At 45.1% G+C, this 18701-nt stretch overlaps 1 non-coding gene and 1 pseudogene across 1 annotated transcript; one reads left to right on the top strand and one right to left on the bottom strand.

Annotated features, from left to right (window-relative positions):
* Window positions 1-18701, bottom strand: part of LOC127672490 (paired immunoglobulin-like type 2 receptor beta) — a 34087-nt pseudogene that overhangs the window by 3067 nt on the left and 12319 nt on the right.
* On the top strand, window positions 140-272 carry LOC127673466 (small nucleolar RNA SNORA17). Its single transcript, XR_007975195.1, has one exon. It is a non-coding gene; the product is annotated as a small nucleolar RNA SNORA17 (small nucleolar RNA).

Here is an 18701-nt window from a genome sequence, read left to right as displayed (position 1 = left end):
TTAGGTCAGTGCAGGCTCTTGGCCCCCAAAATAGTCCATGATTAATGTCACCTGAGTCAACCCTCAGGCCTACACATGCACACACACACACACACACACACACACTCACAGGATTGTGCTTGTGAGACACATAAAACCTCCTACCCATAGAGACATTGCATGTGTTGCTGCTGTGTCATATTTGCTTCAATAGTTGGCAGAGAGGAAAGAGGCTATACCTATCCTCAGTGTTCTGACCTGAAGAACAACTGAATGATTAGTAGCCTAACACTCCCTGAAAAAAGCAAGCCTTAAATGAGCACCAGCCATGCAGGTCATGATGGGCTCCCAGGGTGAAGAGAGAGGCCAAAAGAAGCCAAACCTTGCCTGGGACTGCAGGTGTAGGGTGGGAGTGAGCCTGAGACAGATGACCCCTGCCTGGGGTCACCTGAGCAGCCAAGCAGGAGCAAGCCTTAGACAACCACCAGTCCAGCACCAATGGGGCCCAAATGAGGAGCTAGCCTGTGATGATCACCAGTCACTTGACATGGGATGGGGGTAGGCGTCCTTCATACCCAATGACCTATGAAGAAGGTGATAATGCACAAATGATGCAGAGCACTCCTGATGTGACCTCAGACACTCAGAGACCCCAGCACCACTAAGCATAGCAAGAACGTGTGCACCATGAAGAGAGGCAGACATGGAGACTTGAGGTAAGTGAGGAACAGCCTGATACGGGTAGCCAATGATGCCACCTGGGACCATGGTATGCCCTGGCATATGCTGCCACCAAGGGCAAGGATTAGCCCTACAGCACCAGGGGTCTCTTACCACCAAAGGTCCAGGCTGATATCCCTGGTCTGGATTACGTCTCTGGAACATGGTAATGTATGAGGGCTGTACAGTAGTGATGCCGCCCCTCGCCTGAACATCGAGGGAGAGCTGGTCCTGGGAACATGAGAGCAAGAGAGCTAACACCACACCTAGTCAGATGCACTACTTGGGAGAGAATTCCAGAACATCCTTCAGGAAGCACAGTAGAGCTGACACTGGTAGTGAAGGTTGCAGATGAGCCAGCCCCAAAAGGCAGGAGAGCAGGAGAGCTGGCTCTGCCCCTGGCTGGCTGCTGCATTGGATGGGTCAGCTGGGGCAGGGCAGGAGAGCTTCCCCGGGCGGTGTGCATGTGAGAGTATGAACAATGACAAAGAAGGGTGAACAAAATGGTATATCGTGGGACACACTGTGACACACTACAACTTCCACAAGGAGATTGTCTTCTCTGTTGCAGGTACAGTTTGCAATGGTGGGGGGTGCATACGAGGGGAGGGGAGATGAGTGGGACTGGGGTGCATGGTGTGAAACTCACAAAGAACCAATAAGAAGGTTTTGAAACAAAGAACAATTAATTGTTTATGCTTTTCACTGACTTTCCAAGGTCTTTGGCTATTTAGGAATTATCAAGCTTTGTTTAACTAGCTCTCCTTGAGGTATCTGAAATAACCTCTATAAGCAACTGCTTTACTACCCTATGCCTCTGTGTCTAGCAATATATGAGGCTGTGGGTCTGAACTTTATATATCTTCAACAGGTTTATATGGTTCTGTGTCAGCATAATAGATGATAAGAAACCAGCGAGTGCTATTTCATGAATGTATAAAAGTCTCTATTATACCTGGACTGGAAACATACAAAATGGCCAGTGATGCTTTCTGGACATTTCTGCTTTTCCTCATCAATGCTATCCAGAGAGAAAATGGCCATTTAGGTTGTCTTCCCTATACCCTCTCTGTTTGAGCAAACAGTATGCTATGGTGTGTGTATAATTTTGGCCTTAAAAAAAGTTTGCTTGTCACCAGCACTAAATGTGTAAGGGGTCTCAATTGCACTATGAATTGCTAAATTGAGGTAACCTGTTCTGGCCTAGCAGTGTGCATTCATGTAGGGCCTTTAAACAATTGAAAGGTACTGGACCTCTAAGGAGGGCACCTGCAGTTTTCTCTAAGTGTTTGCTCTTAGGGGGTGGAGAGATGGTTCAGGGATTTAGAGCATGGCTGCTCTTCCAAGGACCCAGGTTAAATTCCCAGCACCCCCATGAATGCTCACAACCTGATGTAATCCAGTTCAGGGCATCCCAAGCTCTCTTCTGGCCTCTACAGGAACTGCATTCACACAACACAAAGACATGGGCAGCAAAATGCCCACAGGAATTAAATGAAAGGAAATAAATTCTATGACTGTCATTTGTATCCTTGCAAACTTTAAAATTATGTCCTTTAATATTATGAGGGAATGCATCATCTATAGAAAGAGGTTGATCAGCATTTGAGATGCTAAAGCATCACCCACGGAACAGACAGAATCCAATCCAGGAATGGACTCCAGGTAGGCCTGACCTAAGAACTATTCCTGACATAACTCTTGGCTGTTTAAAATGGCTGGAGGGTTTTATGGGCACTGGCTCCTTGACATATGGCACTTTCTTTCTCAGCGTGGGATCAGAACAGATGGAACAAATCTCTTCTCAGTGGTGACAGACAAGATCATACAAGATGGTTAATCTGTGAAGTGTCCAGAGACTGTTACTCAAGGACAAGGGAAGACCAATCATGATGGAATCTTGCTGGGCAGAGTAACCTTTGCCTGTCATAATTCCTAGGTTTATATAGCTGTGATAAAACACTGACCAACAACCACTTGGGGAGGAAAGGATTTATTTGACCTCCATTTCCCCACCACACAGTTCATCACTAAGGGAAGCCAGGGCAGGAACTCAGTGCAGGAACCTGGAGGCAGGAGCTGAAGCTCCACAGGGAGCACTGCTTACTTGCTTGCTCCACTTGGCTTCTCAGCTTGATTTCTTATGCAACCCAGGGGTGGCACCTCCTCCAGTGAGCTGGGCCCTCCCATGTCAATCACTAATCAAGGAAAGGAAGCACACACTTGCCTGAAAGCCACCCCAATGGAGATATTTCCTCAGCTGAGCATCAATCCTCTTCCCCGTGTCTATCAAGTCTAACTTCCCAGATGCTGTATCAAGTCGACAAGAAACTAACCAGCACAGCTGTGACTCGGTACTTGAGAAGCCTCCGGGGGGAGACTAAGGTTTTGAAGCCAGCACGTGCTTCACGGCTCCATCTGTCCCCAAGCCAAAAACAAAATGGAGAAAATACTGCCAGCCGTTTCAACAACACCTACAACCAAGAGTATAGAGCAGAGATTCTTGTGTATGGTTGCATGTGCTCTTACCTGTATGCATATTGTCTTTGTACCCTATGTAAAGTTTACTCTTGTTTCAAATGCTGGTTTCTCTATACCATTTTCTGGGTTCAATCCTGACATAGCTCTGTTAAGCTTACTCTTAGATGTTCCTGTCTCAAGGTTGTGTAAACATTGTTCCTCATTCATCCTCTGCCTTGTCAATAAAAGCCAATGAGCCAATCCAGAGCTTTAGGGAGCAGAAGGTGGGACTTCCTATTCTAGGATAGGTGGGGATAGAGACTGGAAGAGAAAGAGTGGAGCCATGAGGAGAGGTCCAGGAAGCATTGGGAGAGTTTTGTGGATAGCCTGGGGCTTGTATTTTGATGCTAATTCCACTCCTCAGAGGGGCTGCAGATGAGGCGTTGCTTTGTGAACCTTCTCCCCACCTTAACTTTTCAAATAAAGGCTTGAGCCAATGATTGGGCAGGAGGAAGTGGGAGGAGCTGAGAGTCTAGTGGAGGAGTGACTGGGGGGGGGCAGAGATAAGCAGGAAGGGGAGGAGCTACAGGAGATCAATGGGGAGGCGGCAGGGACGCTCATGGCCTGGAGAAACCGCAAGTTGTATGGGATAATAAAGATGGAAACAGAGTAGTGTAGTGGGAGATCTGCCCAATCTAGGCTTGTAGCTTGTTTTGTTAACTGATTGAGTTGAGCTTTCTTTTACTGGGGAACTGGGTTGGAAACAAAGCAGCAACAAAATGAACAAAATGGCGCCCAACATATTGTTTAAACCTAACAAACCTGAGATAAAAAGTTCACTGCCCCTGAAGCCCTGAACGGCTTAGGCAGTGATACAGGCTACAGCAGTATGGATTGGAAGCTAACTAGGTCTGAGAGGCTCCTCTCTGCAAATAAATCAGGAGACTAAAGTACAAAGGGTTCCAGACTAGGTTAATTCATTAATGTAAGAGAGATATGTAGCATCTTGATACTTAAAGATGGGAAAAATAATGTCTTTTTGGCTTTATGTGATGATATTTTGAATGGTTTAACAGGGATGGATTTAGAGGAAAAGGTCATTGATATTGCAGTACTTATTCTCTTGATTTACTCAATAGACAGGGCACTAGACAAAAAATTCCTTGCCTTAGAAAAGAAATTACAAGTAACACTAGAACTAAAAGTTCAGGATTTCATTCATCAAAATAAGGCAGATGCTGCAATATTATAATTACAACCTAAAGAGAAACTAAAATTATAGAAGCAGGGCTTAGAACAGAAGATACAGGAAATTATAGCACATCATGAACAACAGAAAGAAAAATTTAAGACTTGGTAATGTGGCCTAGAAGGAAACACTAGAATTGAAGACCCAGGAAATTATAGATCAGAATAAGAGACAGTGGGAGAAGAATGAAGGTGGGAGACAGAAGTTAGAAAAGATGCTAGAACAAAGGACGCAGCAGTTCACAGATCAGACTGAGCAGCAGAGAGAAGATGAGAATTGGAAGCTAGACTTGGAGAATAACCTTTTAAAATTAATCAATCAAAATAAAATGGACAGCAGACTATCAGAATTACAATATAACAAAAAGATCAAAATGTGGATGCAGAACCTTGAACAGAAAATACAGGAACTCAAGAAAAAGGAAAATACTCAGGTAGAGATATAAGATAAAAGTAGAGAAAACCAACCAAAGGTTATTGTCTTAGTCAGGGTTTTTATTCCTGCACAAACATCATGACCAAAAAGCAAGTCGGGGAGGAAAGGGTTTATTCAGCTTACACTTCTGCATTGCTGTTCATCACCAAAGGAAGTCAGGACTGGAACTCAAGCAAGTTAGGAAGCAGGAGCTGATGCAGAGGCCATGGAGGGATGTTTCTTACTGGCTTGCTTCCCCTGGCTTGCTCAGCCTGCTCTCTTATAGAACCCAAGACTACCAGCCCAGAGATGGCACCACCCACAAGGGGCCCTCCCCCCTTGATCACTAATTGAGAAAATGCCCCACAGCTGGATCTCATGAAGGCACTTCCCCAACTGAAGCTCCTTTCTCTGTGATAACTCCAGCCTGTGTCAAGTTGACACACAAAACCAGCCAGTACAGTTATTAAAAAACAAACTTTAGCCTATCCGATCAATATACAACAAAGACCTCCAGATGATGATCATCCACAGGGTGATCAGGAATTAGGATGGCAACCTGTGGATGTGTTAGATCTGAGAAAATTTAAGAAAAGTGTCACTAATTTTGGAATGCATTCACCATTTGTAAAGCAAATCCTGACTTCTTGGGCTATTAAAAATAGAATAATCCCCACAAGACTGGAAGGATATGGCAAGAGCAAGACTAGGACCTGCTGCTAATTTACAATGAGAGAGAGGAGGCAGGGGAGATAGCATGACAAAATAAAGCCAGAGATAGAGAGATTTCCACATATCAACTGCTTGGTAAGGGTCGCTTTACTGAGGTAGAAGTTCCAGCTATAATGAAGAAACTCCAGCCTTGTGTCAATTGTCAGCTTTAAGGGCCTGGGACAAAGTTGCAGAATCAGGAAAAAGACTTGAAACATTTACTCAACACATACAAGGTCCACAAGAAACCTTCCCTGAATTTTTACAAAGACTAACCTCAGCTGTGGAAAGGAGTCTTATCAGATTCCGTAGCAAGGAAGGCAATAATTGAGTCTTTAGCTTTTGAAAATGCAAATACTGAATGCAGGGAAGTAATCAGACCACTGAGGGCAAGGTCAGCATCAATTGATGAGTGGATTAGATACACTGCTGATGTTGGATCTCGCTCACCTGATATGACTGTAATAGGAAAAGCTGCCACTAGACACCTAGAAATGACCCAAGATTTCAAATGTTTTAACTGTGGTGAGTGGGGTCGTCTCAGAAATGACTGTAGAAAAAAAGCAAAGTAATACCAAAAGGGGGCCTATGCCTTTTGGAATATGTCCCAATGATATTCATAATCCCATGATATCCCAATTCCTGGTTACAACTCCACCAACTCCCCCCCTCATCCTACATCCACCCTCCACACTCCCCTCTGCCTGTATGAGAGTGCTTCCCCACCCACCCACACTCTCCCACCATATCACACCAGCATCCCCTACTCTGGGGAATCCAACCTCCCTGGGACAAGGGTCTCCCCTCCAGTTGCTGTAGGCAAGAACATCCTCTGCTACATATGTATCTGGAGCCATGGATCCATCCAGATACATACCTTGGGTGGTGGTCTAGACTCTGGGAGAACTGGGTGGTCAGGCCAGCCTATGTTGTTCTTCCAATGAGGTTGCAGTCCCCCTTTGCTCCTGCAGTCCATCCACCAACTCCCCCACCAGGTTCCCTGAGCTCAGTCTGATGGTTCTAAGCATCCACACTTGCATTGGTCAGTTGCTGGCTGGACCTCCCCAGTAACCTCCACACTAGGTTCCTGTCAGTAAGCACCTCTTGACCACAGCAACAGTGTTGGGTTTGGTGTCTGCAGACAGGATGGACATGATCATGAGACAGTCCCTGGTTGGCCTTTCTTCAGTCTGTGTTCCATTTTTTTTGTCCCTGTTTTTCCTCTGGACAGGTACATTTCTGAGGTAAATACTTTGAGATGGGTGAGTGGCATCCCTCCACCAGGGGTCATGCCTACCTATTGGAGGTCTCAGCAGGTTCTATCTCCCCCTTCTCTGCACATTTCTGCTAAAGTTTTCCCCATTGGGTCCTAGGAGCCCCATGTTTCCCTGGTGTCTGAGACCCTCCAGTAGCTATCCCCAGTTCCTCATCACCTCTGCTACATATTTTTGTTCAATTTCCTGACCCTCTATACCTCTCTCACATTTCCTGGAGTTTCTAATACTGCCACCCTTATTCCCTCCCCCTCCTTTCTTCCCCTGCCCCCCTCTCCCTTCACCTCTCACAATTGTCCTGCCCCCCTCCCATGCAGGACTGAAGCATTCACACCCTGATCTTCCTTCCTTTTATACTCTATATGGTCTCTGGGTTGTATCATGGGCATTGTGAGCTTTGGGGTTAATATCTGCTTATTTTTGAGTACATACCATGTGTGTTCTTTTGTAGCTGGGTTACCTCATGCAGGATGATATTTTCTAGTTCCATCCATTTGCCTGCAAATTTCAGGTAACCATTGTTTTTAATTGCTGCATAGTACTCCATTGTGTTTATGTACCATGTTTTCTGTATTGATTCCCATGTTGAGGGGTTGTTTCCATGTTCTGGCTGTTGTAAATTAGGCTGCTATGAACACAGTGGAGCATGTGCCCTTGTTGTGTGTTAGATCATCTCCTGGGTATATACCAGGAGTGGTATAGTTGTCCCTAAAACATGGTCTGCCCTCAGACCTTCTGTAGCAGCCACAGCTCCATACCAGAAGCCAGTGAGAGGCCCTGACTCAAAGACTAAGATGGTGAGACTTGAGGGTGTTGTCTTACCTCCTACAACTTGGGAACAAATGAGCATACATATACACAGTCACTCACACACAGTTACACTGACACACCCACATGCGCATGCACACTGAATACATAAAAAGTTATAGCAAAAGGAATATCATTTTATCTGTGACATTACAGCTCAGTGCATGGCAGAACAGAATAACCTGCTCTATAAATATCAGAACAATTAATTTCCAGAACCTTTATTAACTGGAAACTCTAGAATGATGAAACATCTTTTTTTCTTTCTCTCTTCCCTGAGACCTGGCAGCTGCTGTTTGTCATTACATCAAGTCAAAATGGCAGTTTTACATTGCACACAAAAGTATCCTGAGGGTATTCTCTCACAGGTTGCCTAACTACAGTCAAGAACCATTGCTGGGCATGGTGGAACATGCCTCTAATCTCAGCTCTTGGGATGCAGAGGCAGGCAGATTTCCATGACATTAGGGCCAGCCTGGTCCACATAGGGAGTTCCAGGACAGCCAGAGCGATAGTGAGGCCCTGTTCCCTAAAAAAGAACAAATAAATGAGATCCACAGAGCAGTGTCATGATCAACAACAAACTACATAGAGTACCCCAGGTCCTAAAGGGCCACGTGATGGGAGGGGCAGTATTAGCCACACAGTAATGAGGCTGGTTCTCCAGGTCGCATGTGTGTGAGACTCCAGTTACTTATGCCTTAGAGGAGCTGCAGGGATCAGAAGACAGGGTAGCCACATCATGAAAATGGGGACATTGTTACTAAAGAGTCTGTGGGCTTGTGTAGGAGACATGAGGGCATTGCAGGAGACAGGGGAGTAGGGAAACAGAGAGAAGACAAGACAGTGGATAGGGAGAGATGACAGATGTGTCCTGGGGAGCTAGGAGGGGAAATAAGGGTCTGGGGTGACAGCTGGCTGTTTACAGTTGGCCCATAGGATATCTAGAACACCCAATGGCATTGGTTCTGTGCTGAGGTTGGAGCCGTGTGGAGATGCTGAGTACATGGACCAACTGGAGCCCCGCCACAGGACCACGAGAGTCAGCTCCATCCTGGAGAAGTTCATCCATCTTGGGGTAATGGGATGAAAGTGGGAAGGATTGTAGTGTTAGAGTTGGAATAAAAAGTACGTGAGCTATGGGGTGGGGCACACACTGATTGATGCCAAGAGTCAGGTGTGGTTCCATCTGAGCAGAGAATGACAGACCACAGCAGAGGAGACAGCAAACACTGGCACAACTACAAGGGGAAAATGCTGTTGTCATAGGTGTAGGCAGGGGCGAGGAGAAGGAATAGGAAATGAAGTTCAGAGTTGTGAGGTCTGAGGTAACAACTAGGGGACTAGGAAGCCACAGGCATTGAAGCCAGAGGTGGAATGGCTCACCATGGATGACAATGGTGAGTTGGGTCCCAGGAATCGACTACCAACTCATCAAGCCTTCTGTTGTGCTCAGCCAGACATTACAGAAGTGTGTGGCCTGGTCGGTCTCCTTCAAGGTGAGGATTCTGAGGACTCCGGATGTCTGACCCTGTGTCCAGTTCAGGATGAGCCGGTCCTTGAAGTGCTCATGTATGAAAGGCGGGGTGGAGTTGTATATGAATTCCCCATGGAAGCGGTTCAATCTCCACGCTATGCTCATCTGCGGATCCTTGGCCAACTCCCAGGAGAAGTGGAAGGAGAAGGGGATCTCGATGGAGCCACCCTGGACCCCAGAGAGGTTTGCTGGTTGGTTGACCCCATAGTCATTTTTTCTGGTGTATCCTGCAGAGTTCCCTGGGAAAGATGGGGAGAATCTGAAGCCAGTGCAGGGATGGAAAAGACAACCAAAGCATCCTGAGCCTTCATCCACTGGCAGGGGCGGGACACAGGGCAGGACTGTCCCTATGGCTGGTGGGACAGGAAACACAGGAAGAGCTAGTTTAGGTTCACGCTGAGGGATGAGCTCTCCTGCGGCAGAGAGGCCTGCTTGGCTCCTCTAGCAGACACCTGTCCACATGTCAGCCCACTCTTCCCAGCCCCACTGTCCCCTTCTGTAGTTCAGTCCCTGCTAGTGAGGTCCCCACCACTCACCAGCGTGCAGACATGCTGCTGACAGCAGGAGCAGTATCCAAGCCAGGGCCAGAGGCCCTCCAGGAAGTGAGACCAGCAGAGCCATAAGGCTAAAAAGGAGACAATGTGGAGGGATCCTGAGGTGCTTTTGAGTCAAGAGAGAATCAAGATAAAGCAACACACACACCCCTGGCCCTTCTCATTTGGAGGGCCGAGTGGGTGCATCACCTCCCCATCTCCCTCACTGTGGCCAGCAACTTCCTTTAACATTTTGGCTTCTTCTTTCTCATGTTGCAGAAAATTCTGCCTTGTGGTCACTGATGAGATGGCTGTGTCTTAAGCCCAGCCGCCATTTTTGTTAGTGATTTAGGGCCTTGTCATGCCCTCCTTGCCTCTCCTCTCTTCCACTTTGACCTCCTCTCTGCCCAGACATACATACATGCATGTACACACACACACATACACATACACACACACACACACCTTGCTGTCTCCTTCTCTGTCCCTCCTTATCTCTGCCGTCCTCTCCCCTTTTATCCTATCCTATCTTGCTGGTTCTCAGTGCCGCTCAAGATCATCCTGCCCTGAGGAAGGGGCTGTCTGGATATCACGTACACTTTCAGGGAGAAAAAAAGATGACCCATGTCTTGGACCAGCTGAGCCCATGCTCAGCAAAGAGATGCTGATCAAGATGGCGCCAGAGTGGAAGTCTAGACCTGGCCCCTTCTTCTGCTCTTTTCCCCTGTTCCTGTTCTTCAGTAACACCTCAGTCCTTAGGCTGAGCCAAGGCCTGGTGGACTCTCAGTGCCCTCACCCACTCCCTGCTGTCCAGTTCCCAAGGCTTCTAGACTTCTGAGGTAACAAGTCTCCCTTACCTAGACAGTGACTCTATAGCTTATCCTGTTTCTGTAAGAGCCTCTCTGCCCTCCCATCTACAGAGCAAGTCCTGGCTCAGGGCATGCAGCATCAAATGGCAGGTCTGAGGGGACTCTTGTCTAACTAAGTCCTTGTAGACATCACAGAAGCCTCAGCCTGCCTGCAAGATATCACTCAGCCTTACCTCAAGTTCAGGCTGGGAGATGACTCCCCTAGCTGTGGCCATTCCAGAACCTTCTTTGGACTAAGTGGACAAAGAAGGCTCAGAGCAGCCATATCTCATGACATATTATTTGAGACATTTCTGAGAAAGGACACAGCTAGACTGTAACTAGGGTAGGAAGCAAAAACTGGTGGCCTCAGGGGTGGTTTGATAAGAGAGTCACCCTATGACTTCAACACTGCACTTTCCTCAATGGACCGATCAGGAAAACAGAAACTAAACAGGGACACAATGAAACTAATTGAAGCTTTGGACCAATTAGATTTAACAGATATATATAGAACATTCTATCCTAAAACAAAAGAATATACCTTTTTCTCAGCACCTCATGGTACCTTCTCCAAAATCGACCATATAATTGGTCACAAGACAGACCTCAACAAATATAAGAAGATAGAACTAATCCCATGCCTCCTATCTGATCACTATGGAGTAAAAGTGGTCTTCAATAGCAACAGAAACAACAGAAAACCCGCATACACGTGGAAACTGAACAATACTCTACTCAATGATACCCTGGTCAAGGACGAAATAAAGAAAGAAATTAAAGACTTTTTAGAACACAATGAAAATGAAAACACAACATACCCAAATCTATGGGACACAATGAAAGCAGTGCTAAGAGGAAAACTCATAGCCCTGAGTGCCTCCAAAAAGAAAATGGAGAGAGCATACATTACCAGCTTAATGACACACCTGAAAGCCATAGAACAAAAAGAAGCTATTTCGCCCAGGAGGAGTAGAAGGCAGGAAATCATCAAACTCAGGGCCGAAATCAATCAAGTAGAAACAAAGAGAACCATACAAAAAATCAACAAAACCAGGAGCTGGTTCTTTGAGAAAATCAACAAGATAGATAAACCCTTAGCCAGACTGACCAAAGGGCACAGAGAAAGTATCCAAATTAACAAACTTAGAAATGAAAAGGGAGATATAACAACGGAAACTGAGGAAATCCAAAATATCATCAGATCCTACTACAAGAGCCTGTACTCAACACAACTGGAGAATCTGGAAAAAATGGACAATTTCCTTGACAGATACCAAATACCAAAATTAAATCAGGACCAACTAGACCATCTAAACAGTCCCATAATGCCTAAAGAAATAGAAGGAGTCATAGAAAGTCTTCCAACTAAAAAAAGCACAGGACCAGATGGCTTCAGTGCAGAATTCTACCAGACCTTCAAAGAAGAGTTAACACCAATACTCTTCAAACTATTCCACAAAATAGAAACAGAAGGAACACTACCCAATTCCTTCTACAAAGCCACAATTACGCTGATACCAAAGCCACAAAAAGATCCAACAAAGAAAGAGAACTTCAGACCAATTTCCCTTATGAACATCGATGCAAAAATACTGAATAAAATTCTTGCCAACCGAATCCAAGAACACATCAAAACAATCATCCACCATGATCAAGTAGGCTTTATCCCGGGAATGCAGGGTTGGTTCAATATACGGAAATCCATCAATACAATCCACTACATAAACAAACTCAAAGAACAAAACCACATGGTCATTTCATTGGATGCTGAAAAAGCATTTGACAAAATTCAGCATCCTTTCATGCTTAAAGTCTTGGAGAGAACAGGAATTCAAGGCCCATACCTAAACATAGTAAAAGCAATATACATTCTTCCTTGCCGATTGTCGGAGGCGGCAGCGGCGGCGGCGGCGGTAGCAGTGGCTGCTCCAGCTGAAGGGCCATCAGCGGTGGAACCAAGGCGACACAGGGTCCAGTTAGGCCCTGCGCCCACGACCACTGACCTTCGCTGACCAGCCGGGCGGCAAGCAACTGCGGTTCTGCGGAGCCTTTCGCTGCACGGAAGCCACTTCAGAACTCGGCTGCCCGCCAGTCAGGAGAGACTCACCGCCATCTTGATCCCAGGCTCCAGAGATCGGTCAGACTGAGGTACACAAACATAATCCTAGGCCCAACACCGCAGGGGTCTGAGCCAGACGGGCGTTGGCCTGCACCCAGGCCCTGGGCTGTTCGAGTGGCCATTGGGGTGCCAACCCAGCCAGGAGTTTTTTTTTTTTTGCCCCGGCCGGTGCACGCGCCGCCATTTTGCCTACAGGAGCCAGAGTGCTCGGGAGGGCAGAGACTGCTAACAAGCGTAGCCTGAGGCTAACAAAACGGGGATCTAGGCTCCAAAAGGCACAGGACTGACCCCAAGAACTGGGCGGCTTGGTGGGCCATCTGTGTGTCAACCCGCCCAGGAGGTTATTAGCACAACAGACTCTCCCGGTGCTTTCGGGGAGCGCGGACGCGCACGCCCGCCATCCGGGTCACCTGGCGGACCCAAATAACAGACATAGCCCTAGGGGAACTTTGCTCGGACCTTGGCCTCCCAGGCGTTTGCCTGGACTCAGGGCCCAGGCGACAAGGCTAACCTAGTGTGCGCCAGCCCGGTTGGGGAAATCGGCTGCCCAGCGGAGTGAGCGGAGCACAGGGGAGGTCACAGCAACATTCACCTTCGGAGCTCCCTGGGGGTGCACACGGGTTCCACCTGGTCCACAGACACAATCTGGGGCAAGGCCTCAGGCAGAAGCCCCCAGCTCAACTCTCTCCGCTTCAGATCAGCCTGGGTGGCCGCCACATCTCCAGGTCCCTCAAGAGGCTAGTGGGGGCTTCCGGGCGGCCAGCTGGGAGAAGTCAGTGTGCTCCAATAAATCCTGCGGGCCCCAGCGGGAGCCTTCAGGTGCCTGCTTCGGGATCTGAACAGCCTGGACAACAACACCCTGTCTATAGGCAGTGCACAGTGTAAGCTGTGCACCAGAGGCCAACGGGGAAGGGGCAGCTTGCACTGGTGAGTCCAGCACTGACAAGACCAAGTAACACCAGTGAGAGCTAGATGGCAAAAGGCAAACGCAGAAACGTCACTAACAGAAATCAAGGCAATATGGCAACATCTGAACCAAATTCTCCTCTACCAGCAAGTCCTGGATACCCCATCACACCAGTAAAACAAGATTTGGATTTAAAATCACTGGTCATGATGCTGGTACAGGAACACATGAAGGACATTCAGGAGAAAATGGATCAAAAGTTAGAAGCCCTTGCAAGGGAAACACAAAAATCATTGAAAGAAATCCAGGAGAATACAAAAGCCAACAAGGAGGAAATGCAAAAAACACTTAAAGAAATACAGGAGAACTTTGCTCAACAGGCTGAGGTCATGAAAGACGAAACACAAAAATCTCTTAAAGAAATACAGGAGAACTTTGGTCAACAGGCTGAGCTCATGAAAGAGGAAACACAAAAATCTCTTAAAGAATTACAGGAAAACACAAACATGCAAGGGAAGGAGCTAAGCAAAACCATCCAGGATCTAAAATCAGAAGTAGAAACAACTAAGAAAACTCAAAGGGAGACAACTTTGGAGATAGAAAGCCTTGGGAAGAAATCAGGGGACAGAGATGCAAATATCAACAACAGAATACAAGAGATAGAAGAAAGAATCTCAGATGCTGAAGATTCCATAGAAACCATGAACTCAACAGTTAAAGAAAATGCAAAGTGCAAAAAGCTTGTAACCCAAAATATCCAGGAAATCCAGGACACAATGAGAAGACCAAACCTAAGGATTATAGGCATAGATGAGAGTGAAGATTTACAACTTAAAGGGCCAGCAAATATCTTCAATAAAATTATGGAAGAAAACTTCCCTAACCTAAAGAGAGAGATGCCCATGAATATACAAGAAGCCTACAGAACTCCAAACAGACTGGACCAGAACAGAAATACTTCCCGTCACATAATAATCAAAACACCAAATGTTCTAAACAAAGAAAGAATACTAAAGGCAGTAAGAGAAAAAGGCCAAGTAACATATAAAGGAAGACCTATCAGAATCACAGCAGACTTTTCACCTGAGACTATGAAGGCTAGAAGGTCCTGGGCAGATCTCATGCAGACTCTAAGAGAACACAAATGCCAACCAAAACTACTATATCCAGCAAAACTCTCAATCACCATAGATGGAGAAACTAAGATATTTCACGACAAAACCAAGTTCACCCAATATCTATCCACAAACCCAGCCCTAAAAAGGATAATAGGAGGACAACACCAATACAAGGAGGGAAACTCCACCCTGAAAAAAGCAAGATAGTAACCTTTCATCAAACCCAAAAGAAGTTAAGCAATCAAATTTAAAAAATAACGTCAAAAATGATAGGAAGTAACAATCACTATTCCTTAATATCTCTTAACATCAATGGACTCAATGCCCCAATAAAAAGACACAGACTAACTGACTGGATACGTAAACAGGACCCTACATTTTGCTGCTTACAGGAAACACACCTCAGGGTCAAAGACAAACACTACCTTAGAGTAAAAGGCTGGAAGACAATTTTACAAGCAAATGGTCTCAGGAAACAAGCTGGAGTAGCCATTTTAATATCAGATAAAATTGACTTTCAACCCAAAGTCATCAAAAGAGACTCTGAGGGACACTTCTTGCTGGTCAAAGGAAAAATACAACAAGAAGAACTCTCAATCCTGAACATCTATGCTCCAAATGCAAGGGCACCCTCTTTCATAAAAGAAACTTTATTAAAACTCAAAGCACACATTGCACCTAACACAATAATTGTGGGTGACTTCAACACTGCACTTTCCTCAATGGACCGATCAGGAAAACAGAAACTAAACAAGGACACAATGAAACTAATTGAAGCTTTGGACCAATTAGATTTAACTGATATATATAGAACATTCTATCCTAAAACAAAAGAATATACCTTTTTTTCAGCACCTCATGGTACCTTCTCCAAAATCGACCATATAATTGGTCACAAGACAGACCTCAACAAATATAAAAAGATAGAACTAATCCCATGCCTCCTATCTGATCACTATGGAATAAAAGTGGTCTTCAATAGCAACAGAAACAACAGAAAACCCACATACACGTGGAAATTGGACAATACTCTACTCAATGACACCTTGGTCAAGGAAGAAATAAAGAAAGAAATTAAAGACTTTTTAGAACACAATGAAAATGAAAACACAACATACCCAAATCTATGGGACACAATGAAAGCAGTGCTAAGAGGAAAACTCATAGCCCTGAGTGCCTCCAAAAAGAAAATGGAGAGAGCATACATTACCAACTTAATGACACACCTGAAAGCCCTAGAACAAAAAGAAGCTATTTCACCCAGGAGGAGTAGAAGGCAGGAAATCATCAAACTCAGGGCCGAAATCAATCAAGTAGAAACAAAGAGAACCATACAAAAAATCAACAAAACTAGGAGCTGGTTCTTTGAGAAAATCAACAAGATAGATAAACCCTTAGCCAGACTGACAAAAGGGCACAGAGAAAGTATCCAAATTAACAAACTTAGAAATGAAAAGGGAGACATAACAACGGAAACTGAGGAAATCCAAAAAATCATCAGATCCTACTACAAGAGCCTGTACTCAACACAACTGGAGAATCTGGAGGAAATGGACAATTTCCTTGACAGATACCAAATACCAAAATTAAATCAGGACCAACTAGACCATCTAAACAGTCCCATAAAGCCTAAAGAAATAGAAGGAGTCATAGAAAGTCTTCCAACCAAAAAAAGCACAGGACCAGATGGTTTCAGTGCAGAATTCTACCAGACCTTCAAAGAAGAGTTAACACCAATACTCTTCAAACTATTCCACAAAATAGAAACAGAAGGAACACTACCCAATTCCTTCTACGAAGCCACAATTACGCTGATACCAAAGCCACACAAAGATCCAACAAAGAAAGAGAACTTCAGACCAATTTCCCTTATGAACATCGATGCAAAAATACTCAACAAAATTCTTGCCAACCGAATCCAAGAACACATCAAAACGATCATCCACCATGATCAAGTAGGCTTTATCCCGGGAATGCAGGGTTGGTTCAATATACGGAAATCCATCAATACAATCCACTACATAAACAAACTCAAAGAACAAAACCACATGGTCATTTCATTGGATGCTGAAAAAGCATTTGACAAAATTCAGCATCCTTTCATGCTTAAAGTCTTGGAGAGAACAGGAATTCAAGGCCCATACCTAAACATAGTAAAAGCAATATACAGCAAACCGGTAGCCAGCATCAAACTAAATGGAGAGAAACTTGAAGCAATCCCACTGAAATCAGGGACCAGACAAGGCTGCCCCCTTTCTCCTTATCTTTTCAATATTGTACTTGAGGTACTAGCTCGGGCAATTCGACAACATAAGGAGGTCAAAGGGATACAAATTGGAAAGGAGGAAGTCAAACTATCATTATTTGCAGACGACATGATCGTCTACCTAAGTGACCCAAAGAACTCCACTAGAGAGCTCCTACAGCTGATAAACAACTTCAGCAAAGTGGCAGGTTACAAAATCAACTCAAGCAAATCAGTGGCCTTCCTATACTCAAAGGATAAGCAGGCTGAGAAAGAAATTAGGGAAATGACCCCCTTCACAATAGCCACAAACAGTATAAAGTATCTTGGGGTGACTCTTACCAAACATGCGAAAGATCTGTATGGCAAGAACTTCAAGACTCTGAAGAAGGAAATGGAAGAAGACCTCAAAAAATGGGAAAACCTCCCATGCTCATGGATCGGTAGAATCAATATAGTTAAAATGGCCATTTTGCCTAAAGCACTATACAGATTCAATGCAATACCCATCAAAATCCCAACTCAATTCTTCACAGAGTTAGAAAGAGCAATTATCAAATTCATCTGGAACAACAAAAAACCCAGGATAGCTAAAACTATTCTCAGCAACAAAAGAAAATCTGGGGGAATCAGTATCCCTGACCTCAAGCAATACTACAGAGCAATAGTGTTAAAAACTGCATGGTATTGGTACAGTGACAGGCAGGAGGATCAATGGAACAGGATTGAAGATCCAGAAATGAACCCACACACCTATGGCCACTTGATCCTCGACAAAGAGGCTGAAAACATCCAATGGAAAAAAGATAGCCTTTTCAACAAATGGTGCTGGTTCAACTGGAGGTCAGCATGCAGAAGAATGCGAATTGATCCATCCTTGTCTCCTTGTACTAAGCTCAAATCCAAATGGATCAAGGACCTCCACATAAAGCCAGACACTCTGAAGCTAATAGAAAAGAAACTGGGGAAGACCCTTGAGGACATCGGTACAGGGAGAAAGTTTCTGAATAGAACACCAATAGCGTATGCTCTAAGAGCAAGAATTGACAAATGGGACCTCATAAGGTTACAGAGTTTCTGTAAGGCAAAGGACACCATCAAGAGGACAGATCGGCAACCAACAAATTGGGAAAAGATCTTCACCAATCCTACATCAGATAGAGGGCTAATATCCAATATATATAAAGAACTCAAGAAGTTAGACTCCAGAAAACCGAACAACCCTATTAAAAAATGGGGTACAGAGTTAAACAAAGAATTCTCACCTGAAGAACTTCGGATGGCGGAGAAGCATCTTAAAAAATGCTCCACTTCATTAGTCATTAGGGAAATGCAAATCAAAACAACCCTAAGATTTCATCTTACACCAGTCAGAATGGCTAAGATTAAAAATTCAGGAGACAGCAGGTGTTGGAGAGGGTGCGGAGAAAGAGGAACACTCCTCCACTGCTGGTGGGGTTGCAAATTGGTACAACCACTCTGGAAAGCAGTCTGGCGGTTCCTCCGAAAACTGGGCACCTCACTTCCAGAAGATCCTGCTATACCACTCCTGGGCATATACCCAGAGGATTCCCCACCATGTAATAAGGATACATGCTCTACTATGTTCATAGCAGCCCTATTTATAATTGCCAGATGCTGGAAAGAACCCAGGTATCCCTCAACAGAAGAGTGGATACAAAAAATGTGGTATATCTACACAATGGAGTACTATTCAGCCATTAGAAACAATGAATTCATGAAATTCTTAGGCAAATGGATGGAGCTAGAGAACATC

Source organism: Apodemus sylvaticus, chromosome 22, assembly GCF_947179515.1.
Source record: "Apodemus sylvaticus chromosome 22, mApoSyl1.1, whole genome shotgun sequence".
NCBI classification, from domain to species: domain Eukaryota; kingdom Metazoa; phylum Chordata; class Mammalia; order Rodentia; family Muridae; genus Apodemus; species Apodemus sylvaticus.
This window is presented reverse-complemented; position numbering and strand designations above follow the sequence as displayed.